The sequence below is a fragment of the Neoarius graeffei genome, chromosome 1 (genome assembly GCF_027579695.1).
Source record: "Neoarius graeffei isolate fNeoGra1 chromosome 1, fNeoGra1.pri, whole genome shotgun sequence".
Lineage (NCBI taxonomy): Eukaryota > Metazoa > Chordata > Actinopteri > Siluriformes > Ariidae > Neoarius > Neoarius graeffei.
In genome coordinates this window covers 24,298,565-24,314,021 of record NC_083569.1, presented here as the reverse complement: position 1 = coordinate 24,314,021, position 15,457 = coordinate 24,298,565, and the positions used below count along the sequence as shown (strand labels likewise).

The window sequence follows — 15,457 nt, the reverse complement described above, 5'->3', positions numbered from 1 at the left end:
TAATAATGAAAATTAATTTGTTTAATAACCGTTTGTCATCAAGAGTTCATCGAAAGTTTCTGCCAAAGTTGTTTTATACAACCCTGTCCTGCCATGGTACGCTGCCAATAGGGCTGTTCAGATAGTCACTGAGATAGTTCCTCTGTTTTTTTCCCTCATGTGTCACACGTTGACCTCTAACCGCAACTGTGTCAGTCAGTTGCACACCCTCACGCCAGGCTCCTGGTACCACGGTCCCATCATTGTCCTGATCCACCTCATTTGCTTGGAGAGCTGGTCGGCGCATCCTGAGGAGGTTGTGCAGCGCAAGCGTGGCATTGACGACCTTGGTGGCCTTGCCAGGACCGATCTGCAATGTGGTGAGCAGGCAACGCCAGCGATGTGCAAGAATGCCAAAGGCATTTTCAACCACCCGCCTTGCCCGTGAGAGTCGGTAGTTGAAGACTCTCTCTGCATGTGTCATAGCCCTGTTGCTGTATGGCTTCATCATCCAGGTACGTAGGGGGAATGCGTCGTCACCCACGAGAAAGTACGGAAGGTCACAGTCATCTCCTGGGAGTGCCTCAGGATGGGGGAAGCCAAGTGAATCCCCCACAAGGGCCGGGTACAGCTGGGAAGCGTTGAAGATGCCACAATCTGATGCAGAGCCATTGCCCCCAACAGTGGCCCAGGCGAACTTGTATTCAGCATCCACCACACCGAGCAATATAATAGAGAAAAATCCTTTATAGTTATAAAACAGCGAAGCACTCTTGTTTGGTTTCTTTATAGCTATATGTTTCCCGTCTATAGCACCACAAGTATGGGGAAAGTTCCACCGTTTCCAAAATTTCTGTGCTACGTCACGCCATTGGTCAGGTGTTGAGGGGACTTCAAACAGCTCCTTGCGGTATTCATCAAATATGGCTGAGCACACTTCGGGAATGAACAGGCTGATGGTGTTGTGGGCGACACGGAAGTTGAAGGCTAAAGATCTGTAGCTGCTACCCATCGCTAGGAAACGCAGAGTGATCACCAATTTCATCCCAGTCTCCAATGGTCGTCTGCTTCTGTAAATATACCCAACAAAAAGACATTTTAAGTACCTGAAATATTATATATGTATGCTTTAATAGCGACCATTATTGGATTTTAATTAATATTCTTTATTCTTTATTTATTTATACCAGACACAAGTACAAGGTCCATATCAAAACACAAAGTTTTCAAAACACACACACACACACAAAAAAAAAGTATACAACCATCAGACATATAAGCACTCTCTCCAGTGTCGTCTAAGCTTGGAAGAAAACCTCACAGAGCTCTTAACAGGATTTACTAGAGATTCAATTACCATTTTGAGAGCAATCCAATCGACACATAAATTTATACACTACTTTTCTCAGGACTGCATCACACCCAGGCACATTGGAATAGGCAAACAGATAGCTGGCACTAGACCATCTAGGTATCTGCATCAGCAGTCTCATAGTATCATTATACGCAACTGTGAGCTTCTGGAAGCTGCTTTTCTTATATTTACACCATAAATGGGCAGTATACATAGGTGTACAAAAAGCTTTGAACAAAAAACATTTCACATTAAAAGAACACATACTAAACTTACGAAGTAACATATTAGCCTGGGCGTATAGTTTATGTCGTTGCCGGTATATATCACTATCATCACAAAGATCATCAGAAATTATATGACCAAGATACTTAACTTCCTTACACACCATAAGTGGGCTATCACACAGATAGAAAACAGGGAATATCATCTTCCTATCCTCTTTACTCCTCACTATCATAACATTGCTCTTCTTTGCATTAAATTTAATGTCATATTGATTAATCATAGTACTGCCAATTAGACAGCCTGTAATACACAAACTCAACTGGACTGATAAATCATTCATATATACGTTAAACAAAGCAGGAGATAGAAGCCCACCTTGGTGGACACCATTAGATACATGAAATGGGGAGGATATTCCACACCCCCATTTAACACACATTGTCTGGTGACTATACCAATACACTAGGATCCTAATAATAACCATTGGAACCCCTCTCTGTAGCAATTTCATAAATAACTTACTATGGTTGATCCTATCAAAAGCCTTAGAGGCATCTAAAAAACACATAAAAACAGTAGAGTTCTGATTCATATATTTGGCAACCATTTCCTTTACCCCAGAGAAATATCAATATTTCACAAATACATACCTTGGCCCCTTGGTTATGCGTGGTGTGACGCGTAGCAGCAATTCCGCAAAGGTGTTTGGGTCCATGCGAATGTATGACATGTAGTCACCCTGGCTTTCTCTCTCCAACTCCTGGAAAAGGGTGTTATACTGCCCTAACATCCACCTTCTCTGTATCCAAGGACGTACCCACCATCGCCTTGGTCTTGGCCCCTGTTTGTGCTGAATTAGATAGAGTAGTATAGCTTCGTGGTGTTCCTCAGCTTCACAAAGTTGAAAATCTAGGAGACGAAGTCTTTGCGGAGGGATTGCCATTTTCACAATGAGAAACCAAAGTATGCCGAAATATATACCCCTCTCCAATCGCCGCAGTGCGACAAACGAACGCTGTTGGTACGCACAATGTACAGATCGTGCGCAGTTCTTGCAACCTTCATACAAAGCCTGCATGGAACGCACGGTCAGTACGATTAGTGCACGTTTGAAGGTGCGTTGGCTGTACGAATGAAGTGACAGCCGTACGTCCGAGCAGCCTCAGAGTACGCACGTTCGACTTCCGGGTTGTACGTTGGGTGCGCGGTGATCTTACTCCTTCATGGGCACCACAACTATGTTCTCCATGAACAAAAAAAAAAAGCAGCGATTTGGGAAATGCCAAAAATCGCACGGCCAAAAAATCATACGTCCGGTTGTGACCGAGGCTTTACTGTTGAACCATGTTATTAATTTACTTATTTCTGTTGTGATCTCCTGCAATAGTTCCGTTAAATTATCACCAGAAAAGAGGATATTTGTATAGTCAGCAAACAAGACAAGCTTCATTACTTTAGACACACTACTTATGTCGTTGATATATAGTATAAAAAACTTTGGTCCTAACACTGACCCCTGGGGAACACCACAAGTTATGTCCAAACATGAGGAAGAGCAATCTCCCAGCTTCACAAACTGTCTCCTGTTACTTAAGTAGCTTTTAACCCAGTTTAAAACTACACCCCGATGCCATATCATTCCAGTTTTTTTTATTAATATGTCATGATTTATTGTATCAAATGCTTTCTTTAAATCAATGAATATTCCAACTGCATGTTTTTCTGCTCTATGGAATTGGTGATTTCTTCATCTAATTCTATTAAAGCCAGTGATGTTGATCTATGTGCTTTAAATCCATATTGACTGTCACTAAGTAGTTTATGTTTGTCAATAAATTTATCCAATCGGTTATTGAAAAGTTTGTCGAGAATTTTGGAGAATTGCGGAAGTAGTGAGACAGGTCTGTAGTTTGTGAAGTGGTGTTTGCTTCCAGTTTTGTACAGAGGAATGACTTATAGAGGAATAGCTGTTTTCATTCTGCTTGCAAATGTACCAGTTAGAAATGACAAATTGCATATATATGTGAATGGTTTGGATATTCCATCAATAACATTTTTCAATATCATGATGTCAATGTCATCACAGTCGGTAGATTTTTTGTTCATACATTTCCCAACAATATAAACAATTTCTTTTTCTTCCACTGCTGTAAGGAACATTGAAAAAGAATTATTATCTATCAAATTGCCCAGATTTTCAACAGATGTTCCTGGAGCTGGGATTTGTTTTGCTAAGATTGGTCCTGTGGTAGGAGTGGTGCTGTTTCAGATTGGCGTGCTGCAGCAGTACGGTGTGAAGCTTTGGGTACACCTGTAGAGTCCATCATCGCCACAGAGGACAGACAGCTGATTGCTGACAAGCTGAAGGAGATCGATGAGAGGATCACCCCCAGTGTGGCTGTGGAGTCGGTGAGCCCTGCTCTTCTCTCGTTACACTCTACACGTGTATATCTAATATCCAGCACACGATATTTCCAGTCACCCGCTTTTAAAGGCCTATATAGATCAAATGGGTGTGCTTTTATACAAATGTTTGCATGTGTAACATTATGATAATATTTACTCAGCATGTAATGATATATTGCAATGATAAATCATGATACATATTTATGACGATTTGAATAAATGAATTACAAAACAATATCAACTGTGAGCTACTGCTCACTTACGTATCCCCTCGCTCTCGCTTATATCAGAATACAAGCAATTGAAGGAATAGGACACTTATTATGAATGTTGACGTCAACAAATAATTAACCCTGAAACAAGTAAGTAAAGAGCAGTGTTCTCCCCAGGTATTTCAAATAGCATCCTGGTAAACTGTCATTTTGAAATAGCATTTTGCTTCTTGAAATAGCGTCTAAATCCACCCCATATATTTCATAAATACATTCAGTTGGTAAACAGATAGTCAATGTGCGACAGACCTGAAAACGGTATACACAGTATAGAACCCCAAGCTGAAGTTCAGTACCAAATATCAAGCAGTTGTGATTTGTAGTTGCTGAGAAAAGTGTTTTGAAAAGTTTGTAAATCCACCCTATATGTTTCGTAAATACATTCATTTGGTAAACAGGAAGTTGATGTGGGACAGACCTGAAAACGGTATACACGGTATAGAACCCCAAGCTGAAGTTTGGTACTAAGTGGCTATGATTTGTGGTTGCTGAGAAAAAGGGTGTTTCGGATGGATGGAGATACAGACGGACGGACGGAGTTAAACCAGTATATCCCCCCTTCTTTGGAGTGGGGATAAAAAAAAAGGAATTGTAATTATCAGGCTGTGTAATCACTAAGATAGATAGATAGCTCCCAAGCTGGGAATTTGTTTTGTTGCAGCAGCAAGTTATCAAACATGTGAAAAGAAAAAGACACACTGTGCAACACAAAATAGAATTAAAAAAAAGAACAAGCTGACTTTACTATATACAGATAAAAATGTAACAATAAAAAAATACCTAAATATGCACTTTGTACATGTGACTGTGCATTAATAGTGCTAAAATCAAGAATTGTGATAAATGAAGATAAAAACTGTGCAAAAGTGTCAGTATTGAACGGAAGACAAATAAATAAATAAAGACAAATCAACTCTAACGGTGCAAATGACTAATGACAGTAAACCCAAAATTATGCCTCTTCAGGTAGCTTTTTTTCTTTTGCCATGACCAGGATTGCTGCAGCCACAACACAGAGTACTAACCACTATACGATCATGGCAAACTACTCAGGTGCTACTACTCATACCCCTAGACCAACAAGCCAACCTACAGCTCAACAGCAACAAAAAAAAAAAAAAATCCGCTTCCTTCCCAATGTGAGTTTCGAATTTTCGAATGAAAGGCTGGGGTCAATAATCACTCCGAGGTCTTTTACTGCTACACGTGAAGAAACAAAAAGGCCATCCAGAGTTACTGTGGAATCAGAAAACTTACTTCGAGCTGCATGTGGTCCCAGGACAAGTACTTCCGTTTTGTCAGAGTTAAGGAGAAGCAAATTAATAAGCATCCAGTGTCTAATGTCCTTTACACATTCCTCAATTCAGGTGCAGAAAAAGAAATCCAAACCAATTTTTCATTTATTTGCCAACTTTACAGTGTATTTGAGCACATCACACCTTCTGATGGAACTTTCATGAGATGAGCACTTGAAGAACAATTCAGCCAAGTGAAATCCCTGATACCCCGGTCCAGATCGACCATTTAAGGATTTAAGGTAAAACTTGGGCTTGTCCAGGAGTTGAACCTGGGACCTCTCGCACCCAAAGCAAGAATCATACCCCTAGACCAACAAAACAACTTACAGCAACAACAACAGCAACAAAAAAATCCGCTTCCTTCCCAATGTGAGTTTCGAATTTTCGAATGAAAGGCTGGGGTGAATAATCACTCCGAGGTCTTTTACTGCTACACGTGAAGAAACAGAAAGGCCATCCAGAGTTACTGTGGAATCAGAAAACTTACTTCGAGCTGCATGTGGTCCCAGGACAAGTACTTCCGTTTTGTCAGAGTTAAGCAGAAGCAAATGAATAAGCATCCAGTGTCTAATGTCCTTTACACATTCCACAATTCAGGTGCAGAAAAAGGAACCCAAACCAATTTTTCATTTATTTGCCAACTTTACAGTGTATTCGAGCACATCACACACGGCAAGGCAGGGATTTTCTGATGTCACTTTCATTAGACTCGCACTTTAAGAAAGACGCACTCCAGCGACATCCCTGATACCCCAGTCCAGATCGACCATTTAAGGTAAAGCCTGGGCTCGTCCGGGAGTTGAACCCGGGACTTCTCACACCCTAAGTGAGAATCATACCCCTAGACCAACGAGCCAAACCACCTAAAACAAAGGATAAATTAGGAAAAAAAAATCCGTCCGCTTCTTTCTCCGCGGCAAAAGGTTCGATGTCATCCTAATCCAAAGAGCCAACGATTGAGGACGAGTTCAAAGAGCCTTCGTGTCTTTTTCAAAAGTCTCGGTATCAAGAACGCACACCACTGCAGAGAATAGGATACAGTCCGTGTGGAAACAAAAGAACGGACTGGCGCAAACGATGTCATGCGTGCAGCGCCGCCGACCTGTAAATCGCTGCGAACTAATAATGGCGGCCGAGCTTTGAGTGATTTTTGGAACAGAATTCAGATGCAAAAAAGCAGTTTTCCAAATCATTTTTTGATTTATCCGGCAACTTTACATTGTATTTGAGCACGTCACACCTTCTGATGTAACTTTCATGAGATGAGCACTTGAAGAACAATTCAGCCAAGTGAAATCCCTGATACCCCGGTCCAGATCGACCATTTAAGGATTTAAGGTAAAACTTGGGCTTGTCCGGGAGTTGAACCCAGACCTCTCGCACCCAAAGCGAGAATCATACCCCTAGACCAACAAGCCAACCTACAGCACACATATCAAAAAAAAAAAAAAAAAAAAAAAAAAAAAATACTTCCTTCCCAATGTGAGTTTCGAATGAAAGACTGGGGTGAATAATCACTCCGAGGTCTTTTACTGCTACACGTGAAGAAACAGAAAAGCCATCCAGAGTTACTGTGGAATCAGAAAACTTACTTCGAGCTGCATGTGGTCCCAGGACAAGTACTTCCGTTTTGTCAGAGTTAAGCAGAAGCAAATTAATAAGCTTCCAGTGTCTAATGTCCTTTACACATTCCTCAATTCAGGTGCAGAAAAAGGAACCCAAACCAATTTTTCATTTATTTGCCAACTTTACAGTGTATTCGAGCACATCACACACGGCAAGGAAGGGATTTTCTGATGTCACTTTCATCCGACTCGCACTTTAAGAAAGACGCACTCCAGCAACAGCCCTGATACCCCAGTCCAGATCGACCATTTAAGGTAAAGCCTGGGCTCGTCAGGGAGTTGAACCCGGGACCTCTCGCACCCTAAGCGAGAATCATACCCCTAGACCAACAAGCCAACCTATCTAAAGCAAAGGATAAATTAGGAAAAAAAAATCCGTCCGCTTCTTTCTCCGCGGCAAAAGGTTCGATGTCAGCCTAATCCAAAGAGCCAACGATTGAGGACGAGTTCGAAGAGCCTTCGTGTCTTTTTCAAAATTCTCGGTATCAAGAACGCACGCCACTGCAGAGAATAGGACACAGTCCGTGTGGAAACAAAAGAACGGACTGGCGCAAACGATGTCACGCGTGCAGCGCCACCGACCTGTAAATCGCTGCGAACTAATAATGGCGGCCGAGCTTTGAGTGATTTTTGGAACAGAATTGAGATGCAAAAAAGCAGTTTTCCAAATCATTTTTTGATTTATCCGGCAACTTTACAGCGTATTTGAGCACGTCACACCTTCTGATGTAACTTTCATGAGATGAGCACTTGAAGAGCAATTCAGCCAAGTGAAATCCCTGATACCCCGGTCCAGACCGACCATTTAAGGATTTAAGGTAAAACTTGGGCTTGTCCAGGAGTTGAACCCAGGACCTCTCGCACCCAAAGCGAGAACCATACCCCTAGACCAACAAGCCAACCTGCAACTCAACCAAAAAAAAAAAAAAAAAAAAAAAAAAAAAAATCCACTTCCTTCCCAATGTGAGTTTCGAATGAAAGACTGGGGTGAATAATCACTCCGAGGTCTTTTACTGCTACACGTGAAGAAACAGAAAGGCCATCCAGAGTTACTGTGGAATCAGAAAACTTACTTCGAGCTGCATGTGGTCCCAGGACAAGTACTTCCGTTTTGTCAGAGTTAAGCAGAAGCAAATGAATAAGCATCCAGTGTCTAATGTCCTTTACACATTCCTCAATTCAGGTGCAGAAAAAGGAACCCAAACCAATTTTTCATTTATTTGCCAACTTCACAGTGTATTCGAGCACATCACACACGGCAAGGCAGGGATTTTCTGATGTCACTTTCATTCGACTCGCACTTTAAGAAAGACGCACTCCAGCGACATCCCTGATACCCCAGTCCAGATCGACCATTTACGGTAAAGCCTGGGCTCGTCCGGGAGTTGAACCCGGGACCTCTCGCACCCTAAGCGAGAATCATACCCCTAGACCAACGAGCCAACCTATCTAAAGCAAAGGATAAATTAGGAAAAAAAAATCCGTCCGCTTCTTTCTCCGCGGCAAAAGGTTCGATGTCAGCCTAATCCAAAGAGCCAACGATTGAGGACGAGTTCGAAGAGCCTACGTGTCTTTTTCAAAATTCTCGGTATCAAGAACGCACGCCACTGCAGAGAATAGGATACAGTCCGTGTGGAAACAAAAGAACGGACTGGCGCAAACGATGTCACGCGTGCAGCGCCGCCGACCTGTAAATCGCTGCGAACTAATAATGGCGGCCGAGCTTTGAGTGATTTTTGGAACAGAATTGAGATGCAAAAAAGCAGTTTTCCAAATCATTTTTTGATTTATCCGGCAACTTTACAGCGTATTTGAGCACGTCACACCTTCTGATGTAACTTTCATGAGATGAGCACTTGAAGAGCAATTCAGCCAAGTGAAATCCCTGATACCCCGGTCCAGATCGACCATTTAAGGTAAAACTTGGGCTTATCCGGGAGGTGAACCCAAGACCTCTTGCACCCAAAGCGAGAATCATACCCCTAGACCAACAAGCCGACCTACACGTCTTCAAACAAAACAAACAAAAAAAAAAAAAAAAAAAAAAAAACTTTTGCTTCTTTCCCAATGTGCAAAATTCACAGCTGTAATGCAGCCCCGGCTGTGTCATATATAATCACATACAGACCCAGTCTACCATAGAAACAATATAAGCAGCCATTCACTAATGAAAATACATTTCTGGAGAAAACAAATAGTGTTAGCTTAAAGTTTAGAGGCATCTATGATCTTATAATGAGTCTCTCAATTTTATAAAAGTAAACTTTGCCTTAGGATGTAGCACAAGCGAATATTTTTGCCTCGAGCCCCAGGAAAAAGTTGTCAATAATTATTTAGGTTTTCAGTCCAGTGATCAGAATATTTTTAAAGAAATATTGCTGCTGGCTCATCCAAGTTTAATACTTCATTGAAATGTGCTTTGATCTGTTTATTTGTATGTTGGTCACATTTGGCTTGTGTTTCTAAACTTGTGCTTTTGTAATGTCAGGGTTCAAAGCTCACACAGCTGCAGTCACGTGACCGCGCCTTTTGATATGACTTAGTGTTCCGACTGATTCACAAATCACAACAAAGGAAGGAGGACAAGGACAGAGACTGAAGATCTTAATTCATTTACTTAAAGACAATAGAAATATTTACTAAATGAATGAATGGTGTGAGTAAGGCAATTAATCAGGAGTGTTAGACAGTGCAAGCATGTGATGATAGTGGAGTGAAGAGCTGTAACATGAAAGAAAAAACAAATATAAAACAAAGCCATTATAAATAACCAAACCCAAGCCAGCAGGTGATGAGCTCCAAGCCCCCGCCATTTCCCAAAGGCTCCTCCTTTTAAAGGAGATCCCAGGTGTTTCCGTAATGAGCTCCTCAGCCACAACTCCAAGCATCACAGCGGCAGCGCTGAGAGTCTCCCAGCCTCCAATCCAGTGTCACTAACCTGATCCAGTGTTCAGTGCAGCTCAGGTTTCTCTGCACTGACCGCAAATCTTTCACCTTTTACTAAACATTTCCGGGGAGAGGGATGTTAATGAGCTCAGCTTATTTTTGCAGGCTTTGCTCTGGTAGAGCTGGACGTGTTTCATGGTCAAATGTTAGAAATATCGTGCTTTTTGCATGGAAACCACACACACACACACACACACCAAGCCGATGTCTCTCTTCAAAAGGATCCAGCTGTTGGGGGCGGAGTCTAGCTGTGTTTACCTTCCTGGAGTTTAATATTTGGAAGTGGTTTATTTAAAGCTGTTCACTGCAGTAAGTTATCGCTTCTCGGCCTTTTGGCTAAGATTAAGTGTAGTATCTGTTCTTATCAGTTTAATATCTGATATGTTCTCTAAATGAGAATGCTATATTAAACGGATTTTTAGAACAGGGAGCTGGAATGAGAGCTTGCTCTTTCTGCTCCATGCATTAACCTGGTATTGTAGTACCTTCAGGAATAGTGCCTTTGTTTAAAAACTACAAAATAAAAGGCAAACTTTTTTTTTTTAATCTGTCAGTTTAATGTTTGTCTTTTCTTTATAATAGTAGATGTTTGACAGTAGAGAGCTGGAAGTGGGCTTTGCTTTTTCTGTTCCATGTATCTGTGTGACATTTTAGTAGTTCTAGAAAGAGTTATTTTGCTCAAAAAAATGAAGTTTTTTTTTTTAATCTGGTCTGATTCTTCCCTGTTTTCTGGTTTTCTCCATGTTTAATAAGCACCTGGATTGTTAATCTGCAGTAATTCTTTTTCTTACTTTTTCATGAGACACAATATTTCCTACCTTCTACTTTCTTTTTATTTACTTACTGGCTTATTTTTTTTCTCTTCCTGTTTGCAATGGCTAAGAAAGCCGTAAAGATGCAAGAGATTGGCTCAGGCCACCTTACCCTATACCAGCTTTCTGGACTTCCAATAGTGTTTTCACCAACATCACCAAAGCACAAAAATTTTAGATGTGTACCGTATTGGAGGTTTTGATTCCTGTAAACATCAGGTAGATAGATACGGTAGCTCCCAAGCTGGGAATTTCTTTTGTTGTAGCAGCAAGTTATCAAACGTGAAAAGAAAAAGACACACTGTGCAACATAAAATAGAATTAAAAAAAGAACAAGCTGACTTTGCAATATACAGATAAAAATGTAACAAAAAAAACTATATATGCACTTTGTACATGTGACTGTGCATTAATAGTGCTAAAATCAAGAATTGCGATAAATGAAGATAAAAACTGTGCAATGGAAGACAAATAAATAAATAAAAACAAATCAACTCTAACAGTGCAAATGACTAATGACAGCAAACCCAAAATTATGCCTCTTAAGGTAGCTTTTTTTTTTTCCTTTACCATGGCCCGGATTCGAACCGGGGGTTGCTGCGGCCACAAAGCAGAGTACTCACCACTATACGATCATGGCAAACTACTCAGAGGTAGTCATACTACCGTTCAAGACCATACCACTCATAATTTTCAAGTTCTGCTCCAGAAACAAAACCTCCCCCTCAGACTAACCTGACAAACGAAGTCTGAAATTGTTTCCATGGAAACATGAAAATTTTCAATTTCTCAAGTTTCTTAGTATGAAAAGGCACATCTACATCACCTTCTTAATATGTACAGTATACCAAGTTTCAAATCCGTATCATGAATAGTTTTGGATATATGCTCCAGAAACAAACATTGCTCTTAGAAACTAAGTCAAAATCTATTTATGTAAAAATCTGAAAAATACTTGAGAAAGTAGCCAGAATATACAGTCCACAGCCCACTCTACGATTAACACACTGCATTATTTAAAATGTGTGTCCTTTTTTTTTGTGAGGTAAATAGTAAACAGAAGCTAACTGCAGTTAGGAACTAAAGTTGTGAGTGATGTTACAGCAGTTTCTGTGGGCTGTTTTGAGGCTCAGCACAGGGGCTCCAGCTCAGTGGTGAGAGCACTGGTCTAGTACAGCCTTTTTCAACCAGGGTGCCATACTCCATATTTCCCGTTAACAGGAAGGAAGCCAGACCTCTCAAAAATGTGGATTTTTGGGTCTGACCGCTATGCGTACAAACACACTCATAACAAATTGGATCCTATATGTGACAGGGGAATATTCGTAGGCTATAGCAGGAACAGCCCTGCTTATTTAGTATACAATCCAGAAACCAGGAAGGTTTCAAAACAGGTTAGTGAAATTTATCAGGAAGAACAATGTTGAACAGCAGACTCAAACTGATGATGATGGCATGTAATGATATATTGCAATGATAAATCGTGATACATATTTATGACAATTTGAATAAATGAATTACAAGATAATATCAACTGTGAGCTACTGCTCACTTACGTATCCCCTCGCTCTCGCTTATATCAGAATACAAGCAATTGAAGGAATAGGACACTTATTATGAATGTTGACTTCAACAAATAATTAACCCAGAAACAAGTAAGTAAAGAGCAGTGTTCTCCCCAGGTATTTCAAATAGCATCCTGGTAAACTGTCATTTTGAAACAGGGGCGTGTTTAGCCTATTTTTGGGGGTGTGCAAGCACCCCCAAAAACGAGCTTAGCACCCCCTAGCTCAGCACCCTCAAAAACACTGCTTTTGGACGTAATTTTCAGAAATAAGTGCCCTTGCGCACTGCGCAATGAATGTGTGCGCGGGCGTGTGTGTGTTCTTGAATTCACCTGTTACGTGATAGTTCTATGAGCAGTAAAATCCCTCTCCTCCTTGCGTCCCCTCTGATTGGGTTGCCTGTCCGCGCGAGTGCTTGCTACGACATGGTGTTTTTTTTAACTGGATTCCATGCTGATGAGGAACTCGAAGTAGCACCTGAGTATTACTGGCATAGCGAGATGTGAAGGTACGGAAATGACTATCAAAAGAACACTACCAAAATATAACAAATATAACAAAAAATATAAACTAATGTAAACTAATGTAAAATCATAATAATACACACTATTATTACACAATAACACATTAATTAACAATTACCACTGTTCAAAATGAATAGCTCCAATATTACAAATGCAGTAGTAGGTCTTTAGTTAAAAATATAACGTAAATATTTGTGTCAGTGGTTGTAAATGTGTAGATATCATAGTTTATTGGGTCAGCTTCTGTTAAAACATTGCATAAGTCTAGTCTTGTCTAGTCTAGTCTTCTTGTCTAGTTAAGTCTAGTCTAAATGCGGAATAAATGTGGAAACACTGTCGTTCAAGCCAGGGGCCTCTGTCAGCTCTGGGGGCTAAGCACCCCCAAAGATCAGATGCTAGAATCGCCCCTGTTTTGAAATAGCATTTTGCTTCTTGAAATAGCGTCTAAATTCACCCTATAAATTTCATAAATACATTCAGTCGGTAAACAGATAGTCGATGTGCGACAGACCTGAAAACGGTATACACAGTATACAACCCCGATTCCAAAAAAGTTGGGACAAAAAAAAAAAAAAGACGGGGGGGGGCGCCAGTAGGGGGTTTCGCTTGGGGAGTAAATCACTCTAGGATCGCCACTGTCTGCATGAACCCCCATGTGATCTTCATCAGGGATTTCACTGAGTTCGATTGGCTAAGTGACTAGATAGAGGTGAGGTTCTGATAATAGCTTTTGCATTGAAAGTTCAAGATGGTTTATTTAAAGATGTTATCTCAAGTAGTTTTATTAACCCTTGTGGGACTATCTGCATTTATTCTGCTCACACAGAAGCCATGAGGATAAACTACATTATTCACAGATAAAGTGGGTTACAAGAACAAATATCGTTGACAGTGCTGCATTAAGTTTATGCTAGCCCACATTTTGATTGAAGAATATGTAATTGAGTGCTCCTGCAGCCAGTGACACCTCTTATCAGGAACAAGTATCTTGACATGATACCGACATCACCATCTTAGACCATCTCATACGTGGTGCATTACAAAGTAATTGTAATAAATGTAATTATTAATGTGTTTTCTTCTCTAATTTCAGGGCTCCAATTGGGTTTCTGGGTCCCAAGTTTAGTCCAAGGGTCTCCAAGTCCAAGTTTTTTTGTCTAAAACGTTTGGCAACTTGTGCTTTATGTTCCTGTTCACCAAAGCAATAAATAATCCTGTTAACAATTTCCTTGTTTTCTGTAGTTGATTGAAATATTTTAGAATATGGGTCATTCTATTAATGGTTAATATTAAACCACAGTGATTCAGCATTTAAATTGTACAGTGAGAAACTGAATTTAGTGATGACCTGTTAATCACTGTTAATAGTACTGCATTGCCATATACAATACCGTTAAAAAAAATGACAGTGCTTTGTTTGTACAGTAAATAAACCAGCACAGTAAATACAACTGAAATCACAGTATTTAATTGATATTTAGTATACAGTTAAACTAGTAATACTGTAAATACAACTGAAATCACGGTATTTTTTTTATTTTACAGTAAATACATCAATACTGTAAATGGAATTATAGTACTTCTACTGTAAAATATATTTACAGTAATTACCTGGTTAATTGCTGCCAGTAAGTTACTGTAAATTTTACGGTAAATTTTTTACAGTGTATTTTTAATATACAACGTTTATGGATGTTTTATAAGGTTGATTACAAGTATTATTGCTTTTTACACTTTTGAGAAAGTTGACTAGTCTTTTCTTTTCTACAAGGGAATGTGTTTCAGGTTATTGAACAAACCAGTTTACTGTTTTTGTTCAATATTAATTTAGATCGATTTTATTTGGTAGGAGAGTCTCTGTACACATCTGTTTATGTTTGTGTGTTGAAGGTAAAATCTACCATCTTCAGGATGTGTGTGTGAGTTGAAGTGTGTGACTGGCTGAGGGTTTGAGGGGTTAAGACTATGCTTTCAGGGATCATTTCTATAGTTACTCACTAGGAAATGTAATTTGAAAGTGTTATGTCTTGCTAATCACGATGATGAGTTATGATGTACTTTTCTGAGCATGAATCAGATTTCAGCTAGTGATTTGTTTCATGGGCTTTAATCATTGATGAATGTTCTTTTATCTTTATGGAGATACGAGAGGAGGAGTACATGATCAGAGTGATTTCATTTTTATTAAGCTGTTTAAAAAAGAGTTATGAAAGTAAAGAGAGTTGTTGATGGAGTTTTACTGATTTTATTATTATATTTTTATGTACCATTATTTTGCTGTAACTTTTCATTGTGTTCTTACTTTAAAAAGAGTGCTTTCTACATACTTATATAAGATTTTTGTACAATATTAAATTAATTTTCTTAGGAGTGGATTGACAGGAAGAATATATGACTACAGCCATAAACAGACCAGAGAAGCTATTTTTATCAGTTATTTAGAAATTT

The 15,457-nt window shown here is 39.8% G+C and overlaps 7 non-coding genes across 7 annotated transcripts; 3 read left to right on the top strand and 4 right to left on the bottom strand.

Moving 5' to 3' along the window:
- Positions 1–6,321: 6,321 nt before the first annotated feature.
- On the bottom strand, positions 6,322–6,393 carry trnap-agg (transfer RNA proline (anticodon AGG)). Its single transcript has one exon. It is a non-coding gene; the product is annotated as a tRNA-Pro (tRNA).
- Positions 6,394–6,884: 491 nt separating this feature from the next.
- trnap-ugg (transfer RNA proline (anticodon UGG)) lies at positions 6,885–6,955 on the bottom strand. The gene has a single exon. It is a non-coding gene; the product is annotated as a tRNA-Pro (tRNA).
- A 471-nt stretch (positions 6,956–7,426) lies between these two features.
- trnap-agg (transfer RNA proline (anticodon AGG)) lies at positions 7,427–7,498 on the bottom strand. The gene has a single exon. It is a non-coding gene; the product is annotated as a tRNA-Pro (tRNA).
- A 1,034-nt stretch (positions 7,499–8,532) lies between these two features.
- trnap-agg (transfer RNA proline (anticodon AGG)) lies at positions 8,533–8,604 on the bottom strand. Its single transcript has one exon. It is a non-coding gene; the product is annotated as a tRNA-Pro (tRNA).
- A 1,514-nt stretch (positions 8,605–10,118) lies between these two features.
- On the top strand, positions 10,119–10,232 carry LOC132896460 (U5 spliceosomal RNA). The gene has a single exon (XR_009656050.1). It is a non-coding gene; the product is annotated as a U5 spliceosomal RNA (small nuclear RNA).
- Positions 10,233–10,424: 192 nt separating this feature from the next.
- On the top strand, positions 10,425–10,615 carry LOC132897099 (U2 spliceosomal RNA). Its single transcript, XR_009656241.1, has one exon. It is a non-coding gene; the product is annotated as a U2 spliceosomal RNA (small nuclear RNA).
- A 4,353-nt stretch (positions 10,616–14,968) lies between these two features.
- Positions 14,969–15,183, top strand: LOC132899101 (small nucleolar RNA U3). The gene has a single exon (XR_009656628.1). It is a non-coding gene; the product is annotated as a small nucleolar RNA U3 (small nucleolar RNA).
- The last annotated feature ends 274 nt before the right edge of the window (positions 15,184–15,457 follow it).